This window comes from Protopterus annectens, chromosome 3.part0 (genome assembly GCF_019279795.1).
Source record: "Protopterus annectens isolate FY-2018-M chromosome 3.part0, PAN1.0, whole genome shotgun sequence".
In the NCBI taxonomy this organism is placed as follows: Eukaryota; Metazoa; Chordata; order Ceratodontiformes; family Protopteridae; genus Protopterus; species Protopterus annectens.
In genome coordinates this window covers 1,919,137,121-1,919,155,488 of record NC_056731.1, presented here as the reverse complement: position 1 = coordinate 1,919,155,488, position 18,368 = coordinate 1,919,137,121, and the positions used below count along the sequence as shown (strand labels likewise).

The 18,368-nt window shown below is 43.5% G+C and overlaps 1 protein-coding gene across 1 annotated transcript in view; it reads left to right on the top strand.

The window, feature by feature from the left end:
• The window catches only part of NBEAL2 (neurobeachin like 2), a 3,059,867-nt gene that overhangs the window by 1,020,714 nt on the left and 2,020,785 nt on the right, over positions 1–18,368 (top strand). The gene's annotated exons all lie outside the window — the stretch shown is intronic.

Genomic DNA, 18,368 nt, shown 5'->3' with positions numbered 1-18,368 from the left:
TGAGGTCAGGGAGTGGACCTTTTGACCCCGTCCCATCTTGTTCCGATATAGACTCCTTTCTTGGAGCCAATACCCATGGGTCTGAATCCTTCTGCCACACTGCTGTTGCATTCTATAGCCCTGGAGACTTTGGCTCTGACCTCTTCCCTTACTCTTCCAACAACGATGTTTTCTTGTGAGGAAGAGTGCAGAGCCAAAGTGTTAGGGGTGGAATTCTGATGGTCCTTCAACACTAGACAGCTTGGCTCCAAGGTCCTCCTTGCAACCAACTTCTTTTGGAGTTAGGGGAACCTACTGAATCGCAAGACAGAGGTAATTTCTCCTTGTCTCCAGTAGCTGAATCTACTTTGGAGGCTGTGGAAAGGGCCTTGGCAGGGCCAAAGAGACAGGTATGTGCACCAGGTAAAGATCCATTGTGACTCCCCATGGATCCTGTGCCTTTTTCCTCTCATTCGAGTTGACAGGGACAGACAGACCCAGTTAACTTTGAGACAGCTCAACATTCCGATTCTAACCTGTCTCCATCAGAGCCCGTGAGACACTTAATGCAAAAATTACATGTAAACGGAAGTACATAGACTCTTCTCCCGAGTCTGTCACTGAAGACATGGATTTAGATGATGGAAAAGGATCATCAAGCCAACCCCCACCCCCACAGAGGTCATCATCTTTGGGGACATACTTCAATTAATGACGCAGTGAGGGTGGTTCATGGAATCTCCTTCTTCTGATGAGTTTGTATTACTTGAAGCTTTTGGGTCTGGCCCATCGACATCCTGGGAGGTTCCCACCTCCTGATCTTTTAATAGACTTTGTTGCTTAGAAAGCTTGGAAGGAACCTGATGTGGCAGAGTCCATCCCTAAAAAAATTAACATAATCTTGGTCACTACAAAGGACAGGAGCATTGGTCTAAAGGTCTCCCTGTACATGCCATGGTGGTAGCAGCAGCCACAAAGAAGGAACTAAGTAAAGTTCCCCTGTCTTCCCCTCCCAGCAGGGAGTCAATGGCATTGGACACACTAGGGAAAGAGACCTATGCATCAGCAACCTTTGCACTTCAAACATTGAACTATTCAGCACACCTGACACATTTCCAAACAGACTTGACCAAGAAGCATTCCAGGTCTCCTTTGGATAGCTTAACTTCAGATGTCAAAAAAAAGGTAGACGCCCAAATGTCTACTCTGCAGTCTACCTCAGATATGGCCATGGGACCGTTAGGAGGTAGAAAAATGTGGTTCACAAAATCTCAGGTTTTTCACTAAGACACTTCTGGAGATAGACCTCCCCATGACAGAGGTGGAGGAAATTTAAATGGATGCCTACGTAGATGCAGAAATGGACCACAGGACCAAGGTATCTGTTGCCCCTTAACTGAGACATCTTACCAGTGCTCCTAAATGGTGGCTTGTTCTGGAGGCAGTCCAAGGAAGTTAAACCTTGGACCCTTTAGCCTGGGAAACCATAATGCCCGATTCAGGGGTGCTGAGGATAATCACCAGAGGCTGTAAGATACAGATATCCTGTACACCTCCTGATTACTTAGAATCTCCAACAACGGAAATGTTAAAGTTGCTCTCCAAAAGAGTTATCCAGATGGTCCTACCAGACCAGTTAAGATCTGGAGTCTATTCCATGTTCTTTTTAGTTAAAAAAAATGACAGGAGACCACAGACCAGTATTGACTCTCAGCTATCTAAATCGATATGTCAAACAGACAAAGTTCATGATAGTCATTGTATAGTCCATACTACCTCTATTAAGGAAGGATGATTGTCTGTGCCCTGTCGATCTCCAAGATGCCTGCTGTCGCATCAAAATCCAAAGGTATCTCAGGAGATTTCTCCATTTCTGACTGGGTGCCAATCACTACTAATTCAGAGCAAGGCCATTCGGTCTCACCACAGCCCCCTGGGTGTTTACTACATCCAAGGATCTGCTATTGCAATACCAGACATTCCTTCTCAGTCTTGCAAACCAGTTGGGAAAAACAGTCAATCACATGAAGAGCAAACTGCCTGCCACACAGAATTTATAGGATGCCAGATAGGCACAGACTAACATATTGCAAAACTCCACATTGCAAGAATCCAGTTGTTAATACTTGCATCTTCTCATTTGATCCAATATCCATGTCTACAGGCAAGGCTCATACTCAGTCTTTTAGGGCTGATAGCCTCTATTGTTACTTTGGTCCTCTTAGCAAGACCACATAGGAGTCCTGCAGTGGTCTCGGACCATGTAATGGTAACAGAATTTCACTCCCTTCCCATTAGAATCCAACTTATTCAAGTATGCAGGAACCACATAAGTTGGTGGATTACGTCTTCAACACTAGTACAGGGCTGACCTTTTTGCCAACCTGCTCCCAGGGCCACATTCACCACAGATGCCTCCCTTCTAGGGTACAGGGAGCATTTCAAAGGGTACTGGATTCCACTCTGGATCTTCTCAGTCACCCATCCAGGATGCCTCTACTGGACCTTTAGTCCCTGAAACTAACTGCAGGGTTTCTTCAATTTTAACGATAGCCAAAGATGCCAGGCTTTCCTTCCCAGTAGTCCATCTAATTTCCTCTTTTCAAGCGGAATCAACCAAAAAGACTTAAAAAGAGCAAATGGAAAATATTTTGTATTTGGGCATCATCAAAGGGTTTGGACCTTTTCTCAGCCCCTATTCCAGTGATACTGGATTTTCTTTCAGAACTTTTTCTATGAGGTTCCAGTTACTCTACTGTAAAAGTCCAGATGGCTGCAATCTCATATTTTCACATAGGACATAATGATTAATCTGTGGCATATCTTAAGGTAACCTAAGCTTTCCTGAAGGGGAACATGCTTTTTGAGACCGCCTGTTTGAGATCCAGTCCCACCATAGAATATCACAGATTTGCTCCAGTCATTGACCTGTAGTATTAACAGATTTAAGGTTTATTTCTTGAAAGACTACTTTTCTGATTGTCATCACTTCAGTAAGATGAGTTTCGGAGCTGCAAGCACTTTCATGCAAGTCACCCTTTCTTATTTTCCACAAGGATAGAGTTTTACTGGGATGTTTCACTGAGAACAAATCCATTTCCTTCCAAATGTGGAATTCGAAACAATCAACTCACTGACCTGCCTGTATTCTTTATAAGTTTTGCTACAAAGGGTGAACATATTCCTTAGGTGTCCATAGACAATTCATATTTTATTTACATTGTGCAACTGACATTAGAAAATCAGATCAGCTGTATGTATAATTTTCCAAGACAAAATTAGGACTTCATGTGTCAAAAGTCATTCTTTCTAGGTGGTTGCCAGATTGTATTTCCTTTGTTTAAAAAACACAAGGGTTGTCTTTACATTCAAAGCCTAAGGTTCACACCACCAGAATGATGGCCACTTTGACAACATTTGCAAAAAGAGTTCCTATTAGGAACATCTGTGCAGCACCAGTAACCTGGTCCACAACTCACACCTTTGTATCACATTACAAATTGGACATGCAGTAGAGTTTGTGCATTCTTTGGCTCTGCCATTCTCAGGATTGTCCTTCCTTGAGTCCACGAAGACCCCTTTTTATGCAGTTTAGGAATCTGTCCCAAATGTAAAAAAGATGAAAATAGACATCAGATACGAAAGCTATGTACTTACTATAACAATAGATCCATGCTGTCCTGTTTTCGTCCAGTTTAATATCCCTCCATCCCCCTTCTACATTGTCATTTTACATCATCTGGGGCTTGATCAGACCTTTTTTCTGGACCCTGTCTGTTCCATATCTTATTCCATAATGGAGAATGTTGTGGACACCCTCTTTAATCCACTTTATAGTTATTAGGAATGTAATGAAAATAGTCAGCAAACTCAATCTGAGGTAAATCAGCTGGGAGAAGGGAATTTTGAGTAGGGGAGGAGTCAGAGCACACTAATTTAGTATTCTGGTACAAGACGCCGATGTCAGATCTGACAACCCAAATGTTGAACCAGACAAAAATTGGACAACACAGATCTATCATTATGGTAAGTACATAACTTTTGTCTAATATCTACAAGGTGAGTCTCTGAGCTTCAGGATCTTATGGTGGGCCAACCTTATCAGATTTTCCAAAGGGATAGGGTTGTTTTATGCACTAACTCTTCTTTCATGCCAAAGTTGTTTTTGAATTTACCCTGAATTAAGCCATCAGTTTCCTCGTTTTATTTCCAGAACCTAAAAACAAGGGAGTTAAGATTCTGCAAACCTTGGATGTGCACATGCTGCTCAGGTACTACCTTGACACAACTAAGCCCTTCAGGAAAGCTGAACAGCTGTGTATTTCCTGTTCTGGGGCTAAGAAGGGTCAACCGGTGTCTAAGGAAACAGTTACTTGTTGGTTGTCTTCTGCTATTGTTTTTTTACTCCCACCATGGTAAATGTATTCCAGGCAAGATTAAGGCACATTCCACCAGAGCCTTATCCTCTGCTGTGGCATATTGGAAAGGAGTGGACTCTAGGAACATTCTAGAAGTGGCAGCTAGGTCCATACCTTTACAAAGCATTACAAACTAGATTATTTCTCAAATTCCAGACAAGACTTTGCCAGGACCATTCTTCAGAGGCTCCAGGATGCTTATCCTTTCTCTTCTCGGGTATGGTAAACTTGGGTAATATACCTATATGCCACTGAAGCCATGTGAATGATGAACCATAGTACAACCGTGAAAGTCCTACGTACCTGTAACACTAGATGTTCAAACTTTAAACTGCCTCAATGGCAGCACCCACTCACCATCTACTTTACTTTATATACAGTTCAGTGGTAATCAACCCTGTTGTGTTGTTGGTTGGCTTAGGTTATTTGTGTTGGTGTTTTTGCTGTGAGCTGGTTAGTTTCAGGCAATTCTTGCTTCTGGTCCTTCTTGATTCATCCTTCTTAGCACTGAAAGCCTTATTAACTGACTTTCTGTGACAGGGTTTAGGCTTCCCCTGGTGGGAGTGGCTTAACCAGTCCTCTATCACAGAGAGTCAGAGGTGGGGATTCTGAGCTCTGGAAAGCTGCCGATGTAGGTGTTTGTGCAGGCAGTAAACCCATATACTACTGAGGCAGTGTGAAATTCGAAAATCTACTGTTACAGGTAGGTAGAACTTGCACAACTGTACTCCATATTTATTATTAAATGTTTTTATGATTAATTACAACACCTCACATCTTTTCTATGCTTTATTTCTTGAAGCAGTCCACTACCCTTTATTGGGGATATGCAGCATGTTTCTGTATAAATAGGTGACTGGACCTGAGAGAAGTATTTCTTGCATAACTGTTGCAAATTTGAGATGGTATCCATCCTGGAAAAGCTTTTGTGATGTATGCCTTTGCTGCAAGAATCCTATGGTGTTTAATGTTAATTGGTATTGATCTATTTATCTGCTTTTGAAAGGTGTCAGAAACTTCGCAGGTAGTCAGTTTCAGAAGGAAACATTCCTGCAGATGTTATGATCTTGCAAACAATTTTAAAGTGACTAGGCAAAATAAATAATTTACATTATGCTAATTTATTAATTCTCTTTGCTATTCAGTAAGAGTTAAAGCATTGCAGTTTGCATGAATGTAATCATAATCAGTATTATGCAGTGCAGCTAATTTCTGTACAGTCCCCACCTTCCCCCAGGCTGGGAGTGTTGCCTTAATGTGTGCAGTCATTGCTGAAGTTGAGGAAAGTTTAGGAAACTTCCCAAAACATTATTAACAGTGCAATTGCTGTTGCACCGTAATGATAATTCATTTAACATTATAGGTTGAATTTTACTAATGACTGAGCATTAAACTTTATGAACCTGTTAATGCAGAGCAGTTACTACCACCAATAGGATGAAACCATGCCAATGAACTGAAGTGCTCATCAGATACAACAAATTAGCATTTCTTATCAAAGTATTTCATGTTTGATTCTGAAGTGACAACAATGACACCTTTTCCTAGGACAGCCATGAAACATTGAAGTTGTACTGGCTTGAGTAATGTATGCAAGTCTATTTCTGATGTATACCATTGTATGTATCCATACTTTATTTTAGAAGTAACCCATGACTGGGTGTGAGTATCAGGGGATTAATCACAGTTGGCATGGTTTAACACGAGGGCAGAGTCCAAGTGATTAAACAAGGCCAAACTGGGGGTTAATCCTATGATACCTACAGCTAGTCTTGGGTTATCGTCGTTGTGCAATGACATCCTTTAAGAAAGAAATTGCTTACCTTTCCTAAATACTGTCTTTATATAATAGCACAGTAGTGTTTCCTCCATGTTATTCCACACTTGTTGATGTACTGAGCATGCGTATGGGACTTGCGTTCCCACACGTGCACAGTATATCAGTGCTGTTCAGGAAAAGCAGCAGAGAAAAGAGAATCTTAGATGTGAAGTTGTTCAATCTCGCCATTCATTCTTTACTGATGGGTTTGGGGCCGATCCCTCGGCTCAGATACAGCCAGTTGCAAAGCTCAAGGTCTTCAGATAGCTCGAGGCCAAGTCCCTATCCCATGATGCACCTGTGAATTACCTCAGATCTAGTTTACCACTGCAACAGATTGGAGGCTCTGATTTAGCTCGGGCCAGATGAGCAAATATTTACTATAAAAGTTTTTTGATAGTTAGTATAATTAGTTAGGATTGTTTATAAAGCTCTTATAGCTTTCAGTGTGTTTTTCCCTTCCCATTTACTGTTTTTTCATATAATTCTAGTTGGCCTCTTTTAGGCCTATTTAGTTGTACTTCTTCATAGGTGTGGTCTGTCTAGCCTTCGTTCTTTTTATATAAGGCTTAGTACAGTAAACCTTAGTTTATATAGATAAGCTTACTGCTTCCTTTTTTTCAGCTTGCTGTGTTATTTAGTGACCTTTGTCACATTGCTTAGATAGTTGTAGTAATTAGATTTCTGTGGGTCCTGCAGGAAAGGAAGAGGAAACTGATCGACAGAGGCTTGTTGAAGCCTTCATTTCAGGAAGCTTTGAGTGACCAGGATGGTTCCAGTAGGTCTTCAAAGTCTTTCAAGACATCGGACTCAAAAAAATTAAAGAAGTCATCGACTTCGGCTCCACTGCCCTTGGAGCCGACAGTCTTTTCCTTTTGGAGCCAGTCCCCAGTCTTGGAACCGGCCTCCGAAGCACCAAAGAGTTCTATTCTCCAGTCAGTACCACCTTCGGTACGATCTTCTCCATCATCTTTCAGCCTGTCAGATCTGGACGTGGATCGTGTGGTACAGAAGCTGTTGTCGGCACCTGCATTAGCCAAAATGTTTTCAGCTTTGACCCAAATGGCTTCGGAGCCGAAGGCCATTGCACCGACTCTTACTATTTCTCCTCTGAGCCATGCTGGTCCTTCGGAGCCAGAGGAGGCAGACCTGATGTTAGTTGAACCCTTGGAACCAACTCCTGCTCCAATGTCTTCGGCTCCATGTACTCTGATATCCTCAGTGCCTATCGAGGACTCTAGGAGCTGACACTCTCTTTTTGGGTCCGGGGAGGACAGTCAGACCAACTTGTCGGTTCCGACTTTGCCTCTCAGTGCCTTGGCTTGAATGAGCTCGGTTCCTTCCTCGGGCTCTGAGCCCACTGTCCCGGTGCTGGGGTGTCGACGGTTTCCTCGGATCCATCAGCTCCCTCACATTGGAGCAGAGGTGCTTCCGAAGCCATGAGGAGAGTCTTGTCTCCTAGGACATCCTCAACCTCGGGTCTGCCCTCCTCCTCCCCTAAAGTGCCTGTTTCTGCTTCTCCCTCACACGTCCTGACTAAGCATAGAGACCCAGAGCCTCATGAAGCCCCAGTGAGTGGCCTCTGCTCTTCCAAGACCTCACCATAGGCCCCCACTGATGAGGTTCCCAGGAAAAAGTTGTGCAAGAGGAAGCACCTAGACTCCCCCACAGGAGTCTCTAATATCAGATACTGACTTAGATGAGTCAGAAGGTTCCCCACGGTCCCCCTCTGAGGATATCTCCTTCGCTGAGATACTTGAGATCCTTAGGCAGAGGGGTGACTAGCAGTCCAAAAGCCCTACTGAGGATGAGTCAGTTCTTCTGAAGGCTTTCAGGTCTCAGCCCTCCACCTCTTGGGTGTCTCCGCCCTTCAATGAGCTGATGCAGCTGGTCTCACGAAGGACGTGGGAGTCTCCAGATACTATGGAGCCTGTCCCTAGGAGGTCTAATAAATTCATTTTTGCCCCACTTGACAAAACATCCTTAACGTAAGGTGTTCCGGTTGATGTCATGGTAGTGGTGGCGGCCACCAAGAAGGAATGTATGAGACTTCCTCGTCTATCCATCCTCCTAAAGGAGACTCCAGGAGTATGGATAGATATGGGAAGCGCATATTCAGTTCAGCGACCTTTGCTCTCCGTTCGCTGAACTACTTAACCCATTTTACTAGGTTACAAAGAGATCTCCTTAAGGAGTTGGGAGATACTCTTCAGGGTACAGTAGCTTCAGGCGCCTCCAACAAAGTTACTGCTCAGCTTGCTACCCTAAACTGTATTGTCAGCTCATCCATGCGTCTCATATCCTATGCAGCTGATGGAACGAGTAGGGCAGTGGGTACAGAAATCGCTCTTGGAGACATTCCTGGATGCGCTTGTGTTCCTTCGCGGAGCCTTTCAAGTCATCCTTCGTGAACATTCCCTTTGATGGCTCGTCCCTTTTTCGGGTCTAAAGTGAAGGAAACCTTAACCAGGTGTGAACAGAATGGAAAGACTGTGTCTGTCGTCGGGGTCCATTTTTCCACCCCTACTCAACCCTACCCTAGAGGTCAAAGGGGAGGAAAAATGTGGTTCTGAAAAGCCCAAGGAGCCTTTCGGGACAGATGTGGTGAACCCCCCTCCAGGGGTAGAGGAGGGGGGTAATAATGGAAGATGCTGCCCTTGCAGCAGAGGGGGTCCGCAACACCAGGGTGACAGAGGTCACTTCTCTGGGAAACCCTACCAGCGCTCCTGAGAGAAGGCCCAACTGTCCTGCTCTGGAGGCAGTCAGGGGTCACTTATCTTTGTACCCAGACACCTGGCTCAAAATAACAAAAGACAGCAGGGTAAAAAGCATCATTTCCAGAGGGTCTTTCATTCCATTTACCACCCCCCCATCATAAAAAAATCCTGGACGTTCCACCCAGTTACAGGGAACAGGCAACAATATAGAGGTCTAAACTTTGCTAAGAAAAAGAGTCATCCAACCAGTCCCAGCAGACCAGACAGGATCCGGAACTTACTCAAGATTCTTTTTGGTTCCAAAGAAGACGGGGGACTGGAGACCCATATTGGACCTCAGCAGACTGAACCAATACGTAAAGAAAGAGAAGTTTCGGATGGTCACACTTCTATTCTTCCCTACCTAGGGAAGGACAATTGGATGTGTATATATATATATATATATATATATATATATATATATATATATATATATATATATATATATATATATATTGGCCAGGCCATCCAGGGATCTGCTGCGCTTCCAGCTGGGAGCCAGTCATTACCAGTTTTCAGCCCTGCCCTTTGGTCTTATTGCAGCCCCCAGAGTTTCACCAAATGCATGGCAGTGGTCACGGCTCACCTGAGGCATCTAGGATTCCAGGTGTTTCCGTACCTAGACGATTGGCTCCTTACCACCACCAGGCATCAACTCATTCAGGTCAGGGAGTCCACTCTGTCACTCTGCAGTCATCTGGGCATTACAATCAACCTAGAAAAATCTGCCTTGTCACCATCGCAGCATATCACTTTTATTGGGGCAGAGTTGGACACCACCACCACCACCACCACACTGAGGCTTCCAATAGAAAGAGTCTCTCTTCTTCATCAGCATGTCACCATCCTGATATCAAAAGACAAAGCACCAGCATAGGAAGTTCTGAAAGTATTAGGCATGATGGCAGCAGCAATCCTAGCCATACCAGTAGCTCGTATGCACATGCGGGTACTTCAGTGGCTATAGTTCACTCAGTGGTCTTACCAAGAGCTCCCATGAATCACACTATAATGATTACAAATTCTTGCAAGAAGGACCTTCAGTGGTGGTTGCCCTCACTTCATATCATGATAGGACGCCCATTTGTGCTACCCCCTCCAGTGGCCACAGTGACCATGGACGCTTCCCTGATAGGGGGGGGGGCATTTTCAGGGAAAGACTGCCCAAAGCCCATGGACCGATCAAGAGACACATCTGCATATCAATGTCTTAGAGATGAGAGCAGTACTTTTGGCATTGCAGTACATTCAGGACTCTCTTCCTCTGGGTACGATTGCAATTCAGACAGACATGTCGGTGGTCTGGTATTTGAACAAACAAGGAGGAACCAGGTCTTACCCCCTTTGTCATGAGGCTCTGAGTTTGGCAGTGGACTGTTTCCATCCAGTGCTTTCTGTTGGCAATTCACATCCTGGGAAGATCCAATGTGATAGCAGACAAACTGAGCAGGGCAATCTTGTTGCCTCATGAGTGGTCCCTCAAGAAAGAAATTGCGGACAGGATATTCTGCAGGTGGGGCAAGCCTTGCTGCGACCTTTTTGCCAGTCACATGAACACAAAATGCAAAAGGTACTTTGCCCTGATCCCCCCTCTGGGAGAAGCCGCAAGGGACGCACTCGTACACGATTGGCCTCCGGGTCTCCTCTGTGAATTTCCACCAATCCCATTGATACCCAAGGTTCTACAGAAAGCAAAATCCCTGGAAAGGACCATCATTCTTATAGCCCTTCATTGGCCTTGTCAGATTTGGTTCCCCTTCCTTCGACTTCATCTTTTGGAGGATCCTTGAATTCTGGACCCAGTTCCAGACCTTCTGACACACCCGTTGGGGGTCCTTCATCCCTCTCTGCAGTCCCTGAAGCTGGCAGCTTGGCTGCTCCAGTTCGTATCATAGCCAGGTCCCATAACCTTTCCAATGAGACAAAACAGATCCTTTTGTCTTCTCATAAATCTTCTTCTAGAAAGCTATATCTTAGCAAATGGGAACCATTTTCTATATGGGCTTCTAAGAGTAATATTGATCCTTACCCAAGCCCCTATGGCTTCCATCTTAGAATTCTTGACTATGATTTTTCAATAAAGGAGCTGCAGCAGCAGCAACAGTTCGGGTTCAATTGACTGCTATTTCTAATTTTGATCTTGGGTTTGAAGGATTGAATATCATGTCTCACAAGTTGTCCCAAGCCTTTCTGAAAGGGACCTTTCATGTTAGACCACCTGTGAAATCTCCCTATTCTTCATGGAATCTAAATTTTGTGCTTTCACGCATAATCCCCCCCCCCCCATTTGAACCAGCTTCATCTTGTGATCTCAAATTTTCATTTTGGAAGACCATCTTTCTGGTAGCTATTACTTCTGCTTGCAGAGTGTCAGAGCTTCAGGCTTTATCCATCAAGCCTCCCTGTTTGATATTTCATGCTGACAGAGTATCACTTAGAACAAATCCCTCATTCTTGCCCAAAGTTTGCACTGAAACCCTCATTCTTGCCCAAAGTTTGCACTGAAACCAATCTCAACCAATTTATTGATTTGCCAGTTTTCTTCCCCAATCATTCTAATAATTTAGAGTACATGCTGCACAAACTTGATGTTCACAGACAGCTCTGATTTTATTTAGAACAAAAGATTTCAGGAAATCAGACCAGCTTTTTGTCTCATTCTCAGACTCCAGGAAAGGGAGACCAGTGGCTAAAATAACTCTGTCTAAATGGTTATCTGATTGTATCACCTTTGCCTATTTAACTGCTAACATGCCCTTGCAACACAAGATTAAAGCTCACTCAACCAGAGCAGTTTCTACATTATCTGCCTTTTCTGCCAGACTTCCCATTGATAACATTTGTGCAACAGCCACTTGGTCAAAACCTCTTACCTTTATCACTCATTACAAAGTTGACAAGGCCTCCAGGGACAGGGCCTCCTTTGGATCCACGGTCCTGAGAAATATACTCCCATGAGCCACCCGCGATTGATGGTGCTTGGGACGCTACCCATCAGTAAAGAATGAACGGCGAGATTGAACAACTTCACATAAAGAAGTTATGTACTTACCATAACATTCCATGTGAGTTGTTCATCTCACCTTCATTCTTACGTCCCTCCCTCCTTCCCCCTCCTGGGCTGATAGATGCTGGATCCATCCTGGTTACTCAAACCTTCTGTTCCTTTCTAGGAATGAAAGAATGACATATGGTATTACTATACACAGCAAACAAGAGCTGAGGTAATTCACAGGTGCATCATGGGATAAGGACTTGGCCGCGAGCTATTTGAAGACCTCGAGCTTTGCAATTGGATGTATCAGAGCCAAGGGATCGGCTCCGAACCCTTCAGTAAAGAATGAAGGCGAGATAAACAACTCACATGGAACGTTATGGTAAGTACATAACTTCTTTTTTTCTGATTTTTTTAAAGCTTTATAGCAAGAAAGCAATACAAAGCTCAACATAATGGCTGTTAAGGAAAAGCAGCAGAGAAAAAGGAATCTTAGTTTCTGATTTTTTTAAGCTTTATAGGAAGAAAGTAATACAAGGCTCAACATAACAGGTCCTAAAACAGGGACAATTTTTATTGTAGTTAAAATCTTAGAAAGTTGCTAGAATAGGAGGTTTTGTGTTGTCAAGCATTTTGTGAAGGATATGAAGTTAAAACCTCAAATGTCTGTGATTATTTAATGACTTCAGTATGCAGTGTCTTGACAGAAAGGTACATTTTTATGAGGAAAAGACCAAAACTATGAGGCAAAAATTCAGGATGTTTTGTGAAAATCTGGACAGTTCAGTGGTACAAGATTCTGCGGAGACTTTAGGAGTGACAGGACAGAAATAGAAGGAAAATTAGGTATGTTTCTGTTTCTTTAGTTTTGCAAAACATACCTGATTTTTCTTGTATTTTGTTCTGTTCTCGAAGCATATGCTAAAAGAAAAGTTTGGCTGCTCAATGGTACTTCAGCAGCTGGATGTTTTTCTATTGGTATATGTTGGATTTGCAACGGGCATGCTGATTGGGCTCTCCAGTCAGCGTGCACGTTTCTGAATGGCAATAAGTTATATTTATATATATATATATATATATATATATATATATATATATATATATATATGCATATGCACATATATATGTATGTGTGTGTACATATGTATGTATGTATGTATATATATGCTCACACATAGACACACACATATACACATAAACAAAAGGAAGTATGAAAATATCAAGCTAAGTATTACCATGCATTTAGCTGTATATTGCTATGACTGATGGAAAGTAAAAATGCAGTATTTACTATAGACATCTGGCCATTCGTCCTGTGCCTTCGAAACCCACCTAACCAGCTGATATCTCCTCTGTCATTGTAGGTCATCATACCTGTGGCAGATCTGCTTCCCGGAATGAAGGATCCCTGTCAGGGATGACAAGTGATTCCCCAACTCCTGCCAAATTCCATTTTTTTTTCTAGTTTCTACTTTTTGCAATCATCCCCATCTGCTGCAGGTATGACTCCTGTAGTAAGTAGAGGATGATTTTGGTCTCCTTGACCGAACTGTTTGGGGCACATCACTGGGCTTTCATGAATTGCAGGGCCGTGAAGTACCAAGTTCTGAATGAGTTGAAGTCAGAAGCAAGGTATACTAGGGTGTGAACCACACCCACTGGAGTGTGGCATTACTCTGCAGAGCCCATGCACCCATGTAGGACTGTTCTCTATTGCAGTGATAACTAGAAAAGTTTTGTGTAGTAACAGAAGACATATCATGACAAACCATAGTCCCATGCAGTTCCATTTTTTTAAATAAGTGGAAATCTTCCCAGAATGTAATATCAGGACAGATGGACTATTCTCCCATGCACTTGTAAAATTTGATTTGATTGTATTTTTTTATTTTTATTTTTTGCAAAAAAATGATATTATGTTGTCCTATCTTGTCTTCATTCTTACTGGATGGGTTTGGATCCGATCCTCGGCTCCGACTCGGCTGAATACACTAGCTCAAAATCTCTAACTTCGCTCGTGGCAGAATAGGTATCCCATCATGCAGTGGTGCAATTCCCCAAAGCTCGTTTGCTGCTTTATGAGTTCAGATGCTCTCTTCTTGGCCATGGCTAAGATTTACATTTTTTCTATATATTTAGGATTAATAATATTTTGTAGTTGTTTAGACAGTTGTTCTTCTGTAGTTTTTAGTGTGCTGTAGTTACTAGTGCAATTAATCTTGCTACTGTGTGGTTGCTTGTTGGCAGTCGTTAGTCGCAAGGTCATTTTCTATATTTTCCTGTCAATTTTTGTAGTGGTGTAGTTAGTGGTTACTGTAGAATAGTTAGAGGGTGTGTATTCCTTATCTGCCTGTATTAACTCATTTTAGAGTGCTAAATACCTCCTTATCTTAGAGACTTTGTTCTTATTTCCCCTTTTGTAGCTCTACTAGGTCTGTTTAAGTTAGAGGGCCTAGTGCCCGTTTAACTTGGGGGGCAGAACTGTTCCTGTGTTTTTACCCTTTTTCAGTAGATGTGCTTCTATATTATAGTGTTTGGTAGAATATTAACCTTTGTGTGTGTCTGTTAGTTTTTCTGTAAAGGTATAATTACTGTTTACTTCCTTTTTGGTATTAGTGCTGTTTCTTCTTATTATGTCTAAAGACACTAGAGAGAAGGAACCTAAGCCATCACACTTTAAAAAATGCCAGAAATGTGCACAAAAAATGTCTATAACTGATGGGGATAATGTTTGTGTTTACTGTTTGGGGACCATTCACCTCCAAGAGACATGTACATTCTGTCATTCCTTCAGCTCCCGTGTACTACAGGAAAGGAAAAGTTAATTCTAAAGGAACTCCTGAAATCTTCCTTTGATGAAGCTCTACAAAGTACTTCTTCAAGCAAGTCCCCTTCCACTAAAAGTGTGACAAGCCTACAAAGAGACCATCTCCTGGTTCCCCAGCTCATTTGGAGCCTCCTCAAAAATTGTTTAAAACTTCTGATACATTGACCTCCTTGGCTCCACAGCCCTTGAACTGAGAAAGTTCATAGATTTGGACAAATCAAGTCCTTCGGCTCCATGGCCTTCGGAACCAGAAGAGACTATTTTTCGGAGCAGGTCCACTTTCTACTGGTCTACCCTACCTTGAGACCTCCTATATTAGAGAGATCTTGCTCACCAACCCATTCCTGCAGGGCCTCTAGGAGTTTATCGAACGATGATGTGGACATGGTGGTGCGCAGACTTTTGAAGTCGCCAGCACTGGCACAATTGCTTTCGGCTCTGACCCAACCAGTTTCAGAGCCTTCCAAGTCTGTTACATCCATGACTATCCCTCCTCTGAGCCAAGCTGGATCTTCTGAGCTGGAATGCCAGGTACTGCTTGCTGTAGACTCTTCAGTTCTGAGACCCCTTCAGGAGATTTCGGAATCGATCCCAGCTCTGACACTCTCTGTGCCATCCGGGGTGTCTAGGAACCAAATATGTTCTTCGTGTTTCACTGTTGCAGTCATCACACTTGGGTCATATGCCTGCAGGTAGCCGTCAGTCGGCCTGAATACCAGAGTCTTGGGATTTCTGCATCGGATGCTGTCGCTTCTTCCATGACGTCAGGTCATCAGGGGTATAAAACATGCAGCCAACGCCATCACACCAGCTTTTCTTGCCGAGTGGAGCCCAAAGCAGAAGCATTTCACAAGTGCCGTTCGGCCGCTACCTGAAATTTTTGTTATTTGAGTTTTGGACCTGAAGTCTTCTAAAGCTAAGTATCCCATTGGGGATCCTTTTTTATTGCTCTAAGCAATGTCAGAAAAAATTAATAATTGTCTTGCCTGTGGAAAGCAAATACCTCACAGAGATTTTCATTCTTACTGCGTCACCTGTTTAGGCCCAGACCACGATGTTTCTTGCTGTCGGTTTTGTGCCCTGTTCAACGCTCGAACTATTTGTTATCGAGCTATCTTTGTCGCTAAATTCTTTCGCTCTCGTTCTCCGTATTCCGAAATGGCTTTGTTAAGCCATCTGACTACCAATCTTCTGAAAAAACGTAAGGATAAAGACAGAGACAGACCACATAGGTCCAAAACTGCCGACGATGCCTCCGTTAAACTGGTTGCCAGTCTGCCGGTACTCGGGTGCTTTCTCAGCCCCTGATACCCACTTCTATAGATTTGCAGGCCTCTACTGAGACCCATTCGGAGTCTGGTATGCCGCTAGATGCTTCTTCGACTTTGGAACCTGTGGATGTCTCTACCTTGGATGGGTCCGGAGCTGCTGTGCAGGCACCGGCTTCTGAGGGTGTATTGAGACCTTCTGATGTTCGTATTAAACCGACTACTTTGTTTCAGACTAAAACTACCGAATTTCTCAGGCCCAGAATTCACTACGCCTAGGAAACAGGCAAAGAGCATTCTCACACTCCCATGCCACAGAAACAAATGCTTAGAATGGCTGAAGACCTTATTATACTTTAATTAGGGGAAGCCAGCCTTCCCCCTCTAAAAGACAAAAAGTTACTTTTTCTTCTGATTCTTCAGATCATGAGTCCGATGAGTCTGACCCCTCAGATTACCAGGACATACCTTTATCTACCTGTGAGGATTCTAATGCAGAGGATTCCATTCCCTCTGCCTCCCCACCAGAGGATTTTTCTTTCGGTGAAACACTGCATACCCTCATAGAGCATTTCCGCTGGGAGTGCCAGGACTACCCACAGTCCAAAAAGAGACTCAGGGAATTTTTAAACCTGCCTCAGCACAGGCCTCTAGCTATCCCTCCTGTTCTGGAAATTGTAGGTGATGTCTTCATGGAATCCAGTCTTACCCCTGATACTTTGCCACCTGCTCCTAAAAAACTGACAGGTACTACAGAGTACCTGACTGTCACAAATTTCTATCTAAGAATCCTCCTGCGGATCCAGAGACCATTTCCCAAGGTCATAAAGGTATTAAGGCTACTACAGCCAAAAACCCTACCCCTTCTGACAGGGATTCTAGGGCTTTAGACAGATGGGGGAAGAAGGTATACACCTCTGCTACTCTTGCCATCAGGGCTTTAAATTGCCAGTTTCACGTGTTAAAGTACCAGCAACATATTATGGAACTAATGCAACAAAAAATGATGTTGATTCCGCAGAACATAAAGATTTACAAGAGTTAATGCATTCTACAAACCAAGGTGGAAAACATACTTTGCAGTGCAGTTTTGATGCTTTAGAAGCATCTTGCAGGGCTGCTGTCACTGGGTCTGTTCTTAGAAGGCATGCTTGGCTAAAGGAACAAATTTTGCCAGACCATGTCAAAGCAAAATGACTAGATGCTCCATTAAACCAAGAACGTTTGTTTGGCACTAAAGCAGAAGACGTTCTGAAAAAGATGGAGAAAAAGCTAAATCTATGCAAACTGTTAAAGATTTCCTAAAGGTACTGCCACCTAGATTCAGTAGACATTGGCCTTCAAAAAACTGGTCCTTTCCAGTCCATTTCAGACCTTCTCAGTCCAAAGCCAGGGGCAGCAGACCACTGAGACTACCGTCTCAGGGTATGCACAGATCCAAACAATGGAGTGCACCCACCTCAAAACCAGGGAGTGTAAGCCACCATCCAATGGAAAAAGTTCACAGTGACTTGTCTTTCATCCTTCCCAGCCTTGCCCAAGTACCTGCACCCCTTGGAGGAAAACTCGCCCTGCATGCAAAAATCTGGGAGCACATTATCCAGGACAAATGGGTCTTAAACATTGTATCCCAGGGATACAGATTCTACTTACACTCACTGCCAATCCCAAGCAGATTGCCAGACCTTCCCCCAAACCAGTGGGCAGAGGTCCAAAAGCAAGTACTTTCTCTTCTCAGTATCAGGGCTATTCAACCTGTTCCAACAGAGCAAAGGGTACAGGGTTTCTACTCCAGACTGTTTCTGGTGCCCAGAAAAGAAAACTCTTGGCACCCTATCCTGGATCTGTCAATTCTCAACACCTTCCTGGTGGTTCCAAAATTCAAAATGCTTACTCAACAACAGCTGATTCCTATGCTAGCCAAGGACTCCTGGCTGGTCACCCTAGACTTAAAAGTCTAGACTCGGGCATTATAGATAAGCTCCCCAGCTTAAATATAAACCCCTATGTCACTAGATGGGTTGCAAACTGACACAAGGACAGAACCCACATGGTTAGAATTGCTGGAGCCATGTCAGACTCCAAACCAGTTACAAGTGGCGTCCCACAAGGCTCAGTCCTGGGACCTCTCTTGTTCGGTATATATTTCTCGGAGGTACAGGCTAACACGGAAGGACTGTGGCTGATCAAGTTCGCAGATGACTGCAAACTGGGCGTCATAATCGACTCTCCAGCCGACACAAGCATCCTCCAAAAGGGCCTCATAGAAACAGACAACTGGTGCCAGAGCCATGGCCTCAAGCTAA